Source organism: Myotis nattereri (assembly GCF_964212035.1).
Source record: "Myotis nattereri genome assembly, chromosome: 9".
Taxonomy (NCBI): Eukaryota; Metazoa; Chordata; class Mammalia; order Chiroptera; family Vespertilionidae; genus Myotis; species Myotis nattereri.
Genome location: NC_138084.1, coordinates 36,323,915 through 36,335,472, shown reverse-complemented (window position 1 = coordinate 36,335,472; position 11,558 = coordinate 36,323,915). Strand labels below are relative to the sequence as shown.

At 39.5% G+C, this 11,558-nt stretch overlaps 1 long non-coding RNA gene across 1 annotated transcript in view; it reads left to right on the top strand.

Moving 5' to 3' along the window:
• Positions 1-11,558, top strand: part of LOC308524549 — a 157,194-nt gene that overhangs the window by 548 nt on the left and 145,088 nt on the right. The gene's annotated exons all lie outside the window — the stretch shown is intronic.

Sequence of the window (11,558 nt, the reverse complement as noted above, 5' to 3'; positions counted from 1 at the left end):
CTCCAAGCACTCGGCCAGTAAACAGCAGAGCAAGGTTTTAACCGAGGGATGCTTAGCAGCTAAATGAAACTACTACTCAAGCTTGTTAATGTTTCCACACCTGTCCTTCCCAATCACTTGTGGATTTACCCTGTGAGGATCTAATCCTGCCCTCTAATAATAAATAGCTCACATTTATTGACCATTTACCACGTGCCAAGCCCTGTTACAAGGACTTTAAAGGTATTAATTCACTTAATCCTCACCACAATCTTATGAGGTATCTATTATTAATATCTTCATTTTACAGATGAAGAAACAGGCTTAGGAAAGTTAATGAAGTTTTCCAAGGTCAACCGCCAGCCAGGTCAGGAGCAGAGCCAGATTCAAACCCAAGCTAATCGAACCCTGAGCCTATGCTTTTAACTCTTGTTCTAAAATACCTCAGTGAGATGATAAGACTTTAGCAGGACCAGGTCCATGTCTGTCTGTGTACTTTTCTTCTTTAAATATATTTTAATTGATTTCAGAGAGAAAGGAAGAGGGAGAGAGAGAAACATCAATAATGAGAGAGAATCATTGATCAGCTGCCTCCTACAGGCCCCACACTGGGGATTGAGCCTGCAACTCAGGCATGTGCCCTTGACAGGAATGGAACCTGGGACCCTGCAATCTGAAGGCTGATGCTGTATCCACTTAACCAAACCAGCTAGGGCTGTACTCCTTTCTTATACCTCATTTAGAGCATACTGAGGATTCTCTTCCTAATGGCCAGCAGAGAACCTGACATGCAATAGTTGTTCAGTATTTGAACACTTGATGAACATTTGAATGCTGCAAAAACTAAGATCCATCATGTGTGAAAGCAGTTAAACTTCGAAGAAATATTTGCAACCCAGTGTTCACTGCAGCAACCTATATGATAAAAGGCAAATATGCAAATCGACCAAACGGCGGAATGACTCGTCGCTGTGACACGCACTGACCACCAGGGGGCAGACACTCAACGCAGGAGATGCCCCCTGGTGCTCAGTGCGCTCCCACAGGGAGAGCACTGCTCAGCCAAAAGCCGGGCTCTTGGCTGGCGAGCACGGAGGCCATGGCAGGAGCCTCTCCCGCCTCTGCAGCAGCACTAAGGTTGTCCGACTGCCAGCTGCGGGGAGTGGCCCTAAGCCGTCAGTGGGACATCCCCGAGGGCTCCCGGACTGCGAGGGGGTGCAGGCTGGGCTGAGGGACCTCCCCCCACCCCCCACGAGTGCACGAATTTCATGCACCGGGCCTCTATTATTTATAATATCCAAGAGGTGGAAGCAACCTAAATGTCCATCAATAGATGAATGGGAAAAGAAAAGGTCATTTGCCCGTTTTTTAATCAAGCTATTTGGGTTCTGTTGTCTGTGGATATCCTTAGTGCTGCTGCGGAGGTGAGAGAGGTTCCTGCCACCGCCGCTGCTCTTGCCAGCTGAGAGCCTAGCTTCTGGCTGAGCGGCGCTCTCCCTGTGGGAGCGCACTGACTACCAGGGGGCAGTTCCTGCGTTGAGCATCTGCCCCCTGGTGGTCAGTGTGTGTCATAGTGACCAGTAGTTCTGCCATTTGGTCAATTTGCATATTAGCCTTTTATCATATAGGATACTGCAGTGAGCAGGAGCATTGAGTTGTAGTTCTTTATATATTTTGGAACAATTGGACATTGAAATTTTAAAAATGCCATTCAGCAGCAAAAATAAAGTAAAATACTTAGGAATAAATTTGACCAAAGAGGTGAAAGACATATAAACTGAAAATTACAAAACATTGTGAGAGACGTTAATGATCTAAATACAGAGATATATCATGTTCATGGGTCAGAAGATTCTGTATTTTTAAGATGTGATTTATCTCTGATTTGATCTATAGTTTTAAAGGCAAGTTCAATAAAAATCATAGCAGGTTCTTTTTGTGGAAATTACTAAGCTAATTCTAAATTTATGTGGAAATTCAAAGGACTTAGAGTTGCCAAAACTTTGATCAAGAAAATGAAAGTTGAGGGACTTATACTGCCTGATTTGAAGACACTTCATCAAAGTAGATAAATGCATGAAAAACTAAGCACATGAAAAGATACTCAACATCATTATTCATTAGGGAAATGAATATTAGAGGTACAATGAGATATCACTGAACACCCTAGTTACTAGAATAGCTGAAATTTAAAAGACTGATCATAGCCCTGCTGGCGTGGCTCAGCGGTTGAGCTTCGAATGAAACTCATGGTTTCATTCCCGGTCAGGGCACATGCCCAGGTTGTGGGATCAATCCCCAGTGTGGAGTGTGCAGGAGGCAGCCGATCAATATTCTCATTGTTGTTTCTAGCTTTCTCTCCCATTCCCTCTCCCTCTCTGAAATCAATAAAAATATATTTTAAAAAAAAGACTGATCATAAGAAGTGCTGACAAGGATGTGAAACAGCTAGATTCTCATATACAGCATGTTGGGAATATAAAAGGAAACAACTATTTTGGAAAACAGATTGGCCATTTTTTTTAAAAACTAAACATATACCCACCATATGATCTAGCCATTCATTCCACTCATAGCAATTTGCCCACAAAGTCTGTACATGAACAGTCATAGTAGCATTATTTATAATAGGCCCAAAGTGTAAACAATCAAAATGTCCATCAACAGGTGAATGGAAAACAAATTGTGGTATATTCACACAGTGGAATACTACTCAGAAATAAGGAGTAATGAACGATTGATATTCTCAACAACATGGGTGAATCTCAAAATAATTATCTGAGTGAAAGAAACCAGGTTCTCCCACTTCCCAAATATATACTGTGTGATTCCACTGATACAAGATTCTAGACAATCCAAACTAGAGTGACAAGAAGGACATCAGTGGTTGTTTGGAGATGGGGAGTAGAATGAAAAAGAGATGGGCAGGAGGGAACTTTTTGGTGTGATAGATATGTTCATTTTCACGATTATAGTGCTAGTTTCACAGGTGTATACATATGTCAAAACTTCTCATATTGTACAATTTTATTTGTGCAGTTTATTAAATGCCAGTTATACGTCAATAAAATTGAGGGAAAGGACTTTCTATTTCAACCTAATCTGAGCCTTGGATTCAGGAAAATTACTGTACAGACTGCCTTCAGTTTTATAAAGTGGGGCCATCACTCCTTTTTATACCTCATGGAGAAAGTAATGAGGAATGAACTATAGGAGAGACTGTAAGACTGTTAATTTAAATTAGTATAATTATTGATATCTCTAGATAATTCCTTCCATCTCTACAGCTTTTTTCTTACGTTTGTACAAGCATAATGAATTAGAATGTAAAGCAATAAGACAGTAATAAGGATTATCTTAAAAACCATAGTAAAAGAGATTAAAAATTCTCTCTGGAATTCTTATCATGAAGTTATTTTGTAGCAGGGTAAGGAAATCTTTATTTTTTATGTATTAAAAAAGTAGGAAAAATGTTTGTAGGATACCATAAATATAAATAGTAAGAGTTATGAAAGAAGGAACCTCTAAGTTAATTGTTTTATAAGAAGGATCCTTTTATAATGAATCTTGCCATTTGTAATGTGTATTCAGTTTACATAGGTATCTTCCAGTTAAAATGCAGAGGCTTCAATAAAATCATAGTAAACACAGTTCTGTAGTGAAGACCAGGAAAATCTGAGAGACTTTTGAAATATTTTTCTAGGAAAGTATGTTCAATGCCTCCTGCTTTTTGTAAGGTCACTAAACATCTGTGACAGGACTGTGGGAATGTATGAGGCGGCCTTTAGTGATTATGGGTTGTAAACATTTTTAACTTCCTGATGTAAAAATCATAAAGTTGAAAGAACCGTCTAATAAATCATCTAGTCCAACATTCTTCTTTTATAGATGAGAAGCTGAGATCCAATGAGAAGTAGTTCATCTAAGGACTACGGAGCAAGTTAATTAAACTGGGTTAGGATCCTGATTTCCTGGCCACTAGTCTGGTACTTTTCCTCAATACGATATTGTGTTTCGTTCTATTTGTGTAGAATATGAGGGAACAGCTGGTCACTTACAGTGAAAGTTAAGGTTTCATCATCTTCCAGAATTCTCCTTTCTGGCTGCTTCTACTCAAGATCCGTCCTCTGTCCTCTGCTTTTATTTACACATTTGGAGAGCTCATGCACGCATAACTTCAGTTATCACCTGTATTCAGATGATTCCCAAATCAGCGTTGCCAGTTGTTTTCTTCCATTGGTATTCCAGTCCTGTACTTCCATACTTACATAGAATATCTCCCATAGGAATGAATGTCACAGTAATGGCACCTGAATTTCACAATTGCCATATCATAGTGGCTTCAGTATTCTTCTGGTCTCCCAGGCTAAATCATGAAGAAATTTCTGTCTCCTCAAGCATTCTGTCATGATGTCCTATACCTTCTTTAAAATTTCTTCTTGTTTAATTTTTTTATTCTTTTTAAAAATTTCTTAGTGTGTGCTAGGCACTGTTATATGTCCTATATTTATTATATTTTGTAAGCCTTACCCTGGTCCTAAAAGATAGGTGTTAAAAATAGATACTAACATCTTAATTTTACAGAAGAGAAAGCGGTTCTAGAGAGGTGAAATAATTTGCCCAAGTTCACATAGTTCATAAACTACAGAGGAGGGACTCACATCCACTGTCTGACTTCAGAACCTACCTCAGGTTTTAGTTGCTGCGCTATATTTCTACTATTGGGTTCAATCCATTCTTGTCCATTCTATACTGTCATCTCAGCCTAAGTTCCATGTTACTTCATAGATAGGTTAGTATAATAACATCTTAGCTGATGAACTTATAATGAATCGTATTTAGTCAGTTCATCTTGTATTTTGCTGCCTGACCAAACAACTTAAAATATTTTCATTAAATCTACACCATAAGGGTGCTGGTGTTCAATATTAGGCCAGAGCAGGTAAACAGACTGGATCCCAGTCTTTGAGAACCCATTTTAAATGAATGATTTGACCACACCATTTCGCCAAAGATGTATCTGGATCTTAGAGAGAGTCGGTTCTGTATATTACCTACCCTCATTGTTATCATGTCAGTTCAGGCCAGCCCCCCACAATCCTTCATTGCTATGTTCTATGGTCACTGATATCAGTGCAACTCTTTCTCATCTTCACCCACCTTAGGCTAACTTCCTCCCTGCCTTAGCCATCTCAGCTGACCTCAGGAATTCCCATATTCCTGTCAACAACTCCCCTGCCATTATCTGATTTTCCTTTGAACACTTTCTACCTTACTGAATCCAGAGGAATCCACTGCCCTGATGACCTTTTTGGCAAGGAGACAAGTTAACATTCTTTCTTCTAGTTGTCAGTTCCCTTTCACACTAATGTTTAATTACTATCAATTAGTCCATCTGGACATCTGGTTTTTCCTAAGCCAGCTATACCTAATAACTGCAGACCAAAGAAGTCATGTTTCTCCTCATGCAAATACAAGACTCAGACCTTACCATTACTATGTACAAAAGAAAGATCATTGAGTACTAACAGGACCAGAGGAAATGAAGTGAGAAAGCTCAAGAACATAGAGAGTATGTACTTGCTCCAATCCTGGGAGTTATCCATCAGTTCCCAAATGACCACTACCACAAGAGAGCAAAACTTAGGTCAATTTATCCCTCTGCTACATGGAAAACAAGGACTAGAAGCAGTCAATCCACAATTATATTTCCAAGATTATCTAAAGATCATCTTTTTATAGGTAGTTAATTTGTACTAGTTTGTTTTGAATTAGGATCCAAACAATATCCTTTCATTGCATTTGTTATATTTCAAGTCTTTTAATTTAGAGCTGTCCTCCTTTCCTCCTTTTTTTCATGCTATTGTAGAAATTTGGGTATGTTAGAGTTCAACCATACAAACAGATAAGTAGGAAATATGTGCTAAGACATTTATTGCAAGGAGTTGGTTTACTCAGTTGTGGGTGCTGCAAGGCAAATTGGAAATCTGTAGGGCAAGCCGTCAGGAAGGGCAGGAGAAATGCCAAATTCTTTCTTTTTATATGCAGTCATACACAACATGTGGAATTTTAACTTTTAGTATAATTATAAATTCGTGGATTTTATATATTTGATCAATTGTATTTACTATTACTTTTGATTGTTTATATAGTCCCATCTTTGGCCAATGGTAACCACATCATATTGTCTTTTTGACAAGACTTGGATAGCTTCCTTGTGTTCCCATTCTTGGCTTATTGTCTAAATTTCCTGCTGTAGACCTGGAACTAGCTAGCCATGCTTCTAAAGAATTTTGGATCCTTTCACTGGGCAATGGTATTTAGAGACCACAATTTGGTTGCCAAATGTAGACATAGTTATTGGATTGTCACTACTTCTAGTTCTTTTCAGTGGACAGAGCTAGGGACTATAAATGTTTGAAAATAACAATCTAGAGCTTGTGCTGATGTTCCTAATTTAAATGTAATATTATAAGATTTTAAATCTAACTTTGATGTTATACTTGTATCTCTTTTATCTTACGTTGAAAATATTAAATCTTTTTTTTGAGAATTTTTATAAAACTTTATTTGAGGCAAACAAAGGATATATCTGGAAGGAAGATCTCAACAGACTAAGAAAAAGCTTCCAAAAATATTAAATCTTAATAAAGTTAAGAAATTATTTACATTATAAGGTATAGAATAGAGATTCAAATAACAAAATTCCTATGTTACTATTGACTATTAGGTTACCAAATGAAGTTTACATGTTCTGAATGCTGTGTTCTTGGAATATATATCACTAAGGATGTAGAGTCAAAATACTATGCTCTAGTCCCTTGAAATAGTTTTATTTTAGTAGTTTCTCAGTGTGTTTTTTTAATTCTTATTTTTAGGGATTGCTTCTTAAATTTAATTTTTTTAAAAATCCTCATCCAAGGATATTTTTTTCATTGATTTCTAGAGAGAGTGAAAAGGAGGGAGGGAGGAGGGGAGGAGAAAGAGAGAAAAACATTGACATGAGAGACATATCAGAGATACATTAGTTTCTCTCCCCCACCCCCTGCCCCCCGCCTCCGCACATGCTTCCACCTACCCCCACTGGGGCTGGGGAACCTGCAACCCAGGCACATGCCCTTAACCAGGAATCAAATCTACAACCCTTCAGGCCTAACCACTGAGAAAAACCATTCAAAATCTTATATTTTTGGATTTGTGACAATCTGATAGAAGTGGTGTATTAGAGAGTAGTTTTAAATTTTTTTATTATTTGTTTATTAATTAAATCTTTATTGTTCAGATTATTACATTAGTTACTCTTTTTTCCCCCCATAACTCCCCTCCACCCAGTTCCCACCCCACCATCCTCCCTCACTCCCCACCCACTGTCCTCATCCATAGGTGCATGATTTTTGTCCAGTCTCTTCCCGCATCCCCATCACCCCTTTCCCCTCAAAGAATAGTCAGTCCACTCCTTTTCTATGCCCCTGATTCTATTATAATCACCAGTTCATTCTGTTCATCAGATTATTCACTTGATTTTCAGATTCACTTGTTGATAGATGTGTATTTGTTGTTCATAATTTGTATCTTTACCTTTTTCTTCTTCTTCCTCTTCTTGAAGGATACCTTTCAGCATTTCATATAATACTGGTTTGGTGGTGATGAACTCCTTTAGCTTTTTCTTATATGTGAAGCTCTTTATCTGACCTTCAATTCTGAATGATAGCTTTGCTGGATAAAGTAATCTTGGTTGTAGGTTCTTGGCATTCATCACTTTGAATATTTCTTGCCACTCCCTTCTGGCCTGCAAAGTTTGTGTTGAGAAATCAGCTGACATTCGTATGGGTACTCCCTTGTAGGTAACTGAGTTTCTTTCTCTTGCTGCTTTTAGGATTCTCTCTTTGTTTTTTTTGCTCTTGGCATGATGTGTCTTGGTGTGGTCCTCTTTGGATTCCTTTTGTTTGGGGTTCTCTGCGCTTCCTGGACTTGTAAGTCTATTTCTTTCACCAGGTAGGGGAAGTTTTCTGTCATTATTTCTTCAAATAGGTTTTCAATATCTTGCTCTCTCTCTTCTTCTGGCACCCCTATAATTCTGATGTTGGTACACTTGAAGCTGTCCCAGAGGCTCCTTACGCTATCTTCGTATTTTCGGATTCTTTTTTCATTTTGCTTTCCTGGTTGGGTGTTCTTTGGTTCTTCGTATTTCAAATCATTGACTTGATTCTTGCGCTCCTCTGGTCTGCTGTTGGGAGTCTGTATAATATTCTTTATTTCAGTCAGTGTATGCTCAATTTCTAGTTGGTCCTTTATCACAACCTCGAGGGTCTCATTAGATTTCTTGTAGGTCTCATTAAGTTTATCAGCAGTTTCTAGAAAATTCTTGAAAAACCTTAAAAGTGTTTTGAACTCTATATCCAGTAGTTTGCTTTCCTCCATTTCTGTCATTTGTGTCCTTTTTCTTTGTCTATGCATTTTTTATGCTTCCCTGTGTTGATAAAGTAGTTTTCTGTGCTAAGTGTCCCCTAGGGCCCAGTGGTTCAGCCTCCCCAATTACCTGAGGAGGACACTCTTGGTGCACCCCCTTGTGGTCTTTGTGCACAGTCTCGTTGTAGTTAAGCCTTGATTGTTGTAGGTATCACTGGGAAAAATTGACCTCCAGGCCATTTGGCTGTGAGAATCAGCTGTGTCTGCAGTGGGAGAACTTCTGTGCTGGAGACACCCCTCCAGGGCAAGACTTGCTTCAGTGGGGCTTTGGTGCTCACTGAGTCTGCCCCCTGAGTGTGTCCTGTATGGTTCCACGGAGCTGCAAACTGGATGGTCCCACTCTGACCTCTGGGTACACTGGCTCTTGGATCTCTAGGGAGGTGCTAATCTAGCCTCTGCCTTAGGCTATTCAGCGAAAGCCTCCCTGCAGGGCTTGGGCAGGGCGGGTCCCATGGGATCAACAGGGCGGGGCTAGCAGTTATGACTGCTCTCAGAGGCTCCGCTTCTCAGTGTCTCCGCAATGGCTGCAAGCCCCTCCGAGAGAAAGCTGCCCTTGAGTTCCGACTGATGCCAGACAGTCCCGCTTCTCCCATATGAGTCTGGGTCCCTAGAGACTCGCCCGGAACTGGAGCTCAGAGCATGAGATTCCCTCCCAATTGAAAACGACAACCACGCCCTCAGCCGCCAGCCCCTCCATGTGTGCCTCTGTACCTTAGTATTTTACTTCCGCACTGCGCCTCCTCTGAGTCTCGGTATGCTTTCCTCTTTCCTTCTAGTTGTAGAATTTCCACTCAGCCAGCCTTCCTGTGGTTCTGGATGATGTCCATTCTGTCTTTTAGTTGCATTTTTGAAGTGGTTTTTCAAGGCAGCAAACTCTGGTGTTTACCTATGCCGCCATCTTGGTTTCTCTGTTTTAATTTTTTTTTAATATATTTTTTACTGATTTCAGAGAGGAAGGGAGAGAGAGATAGAAACATCAATGATGAGAGAGAATCATTGATTGGCTGCCTCCTGCATACCCCCCACTGGGGACCAAGCCTGCAACCCCGGCATGTGTCCTGACCAGGAATCCATCCATGACCTCCTGGTTCATAGGTAGATGCTTAACCATTGAGCCGGCCATGAATTTTAATTTTTCGTATTATGAGTGTTATTGAACACCTTATATATTATTTATATACCATTTTCATTTTTGTTGTGAGTTGTCTCTTCTTACCTTTATGTATTTTTCCCATTTGGTTAATGGTCTTTTAATGTTTAAGAGCTATTGTCTATCAAATACTAGAGGCCCAGTGCACAAAATTCATGCACAGGTAGGGTCCCTAGGCCTGGCCGGCGATCAGGGCCAATCGGGGCCTTCTGGTTGCTGGCTGGGATCTTCCTTCTGGCTGCTGCCCGGGGCCTTCCTTGGTTCCATGCCGCCCTCTGATGGTCAGCGCATGTCATAGTGAGCAATTGAACTCCCAGTCTCCTGGTCAAACTCCCAAGGGGACACTTTGCATATTAGGCTTTTATATATATATAGATATTAGCCCTTTGTCTGTGTTTTTAAATTGCAGATACCTTTTCCAAGTTTATCATTTGTCTTTTGACTTTGTTTAATGAGAATTTTTAGCCATACAAACTTTTAAATTTTTATGTAGTCAAATTCATCAAAGTATGTATGTAGTCTAGTATCAATAAAGATACCAAATCATATCTTTATTGCTTCTGGATTCTGCATCAGAATAGTTAGGAAGATTTTCTTCACTTCAGGTTAGAAAGGAATTGACCCATACATATTTTCTTCTAGTAGTTATAAGGTTTTGTTTTTTACATTTAAATCTTTGATCCATCTGGAATTTATTCTGGTATATTATATCAAAGGTAGATCTGATTTTGTCCTTTTTACTAAATGGTTTTCCAGTTGTTCCAACACTGTTTAGTCTATCTTTCCCCATCTTATTTGTTCCCATTTAACATGTATTAAATTCTCACATGCATTTAGACTTATTTGTGAGATGTCTACTCTGTTACATTGGTCTTCTTTTCCTATACTAGTACTATGTTGTTTTGATTATAGGGATTTTATAATATGTTTCAATGTCTTGTAGGGATAACCTTCCCTTTTATTGCTTTCATCTGAAGGGAAAAAGAAGTCAGGTTATTATGAATGACCAGCTCATAAAGCCTTAGTCATGGGAGGGGGTGTAGGCTGGAGTGAGGTGATTTTGAGTGGATTTTGTCCATGAACCAGTTCCCATGGAATCAAGTCTGAGTCAGATTTATAGAGGGATGGTAATAAAAACTGCAAAAGCTTTCTGCACTAAAAATACAGTATCTTAGATTATGGTAAATACTGCTTTGGTCCATTTCTAATGGAGTTAATCACAAATGGAAAGATAACTAACTAGTTCTCCTCTAGTTCTATACTAATGTTGCTAGATAAAATACCTGGCACCCAGTTAAATTGAATTTCAGGTAAACGACAAATAATTTTTTAGTATAAGTATGCCCCAAATATCATTTCACACAACTATATGGGACATACTTACAGTATTTGTTGTTTACCTGAAATTAAAATTTAATTGGACTTCTTGGTGTTTGTTTTGCTAAATCCGGCAAGCATATCAAACATTTCTTAGCTTTGCTTCTTGAAGGATTCCAGTGCATCAGCACTGGTGTCAGGCAACAGCAACTGCAATAGTACCTGGCGGAGAGGCAGTGCCTGGAGAACTTTGTGATTGCTGGAGGAAAAGGCAGCAGTTTCTAGTGGCCAAGTCATCATCTAGGGAAGAAGCATAGTTACTTGGTAGGTGCAGATGAGGCTATTACCTGGGAAGCAGCCTCAGAGTCTGGCAGTCAGTGGTGCCTTTTGAATGTGGCAGTTGCCAGAGGATAAAGAAGCAGTTCTTAGTAGAGGCATTGGTGCCTCGTAGCTGTGGTGATACCTAGAGAAAATAGTCACGGTGCTTGATGGGAAAGGAAGAAACCAGCAGAAATGGTAGTATGCCCAGTGGAAGGTTTAAGAGTACTCACTGGAGTGGAATTAGACAAGATCAGTGGGAAAAACCTTAATGCCATATAGAAAGTGATCACACTTTCTTGTGAGTCCATTTGAGTCTTCTGCT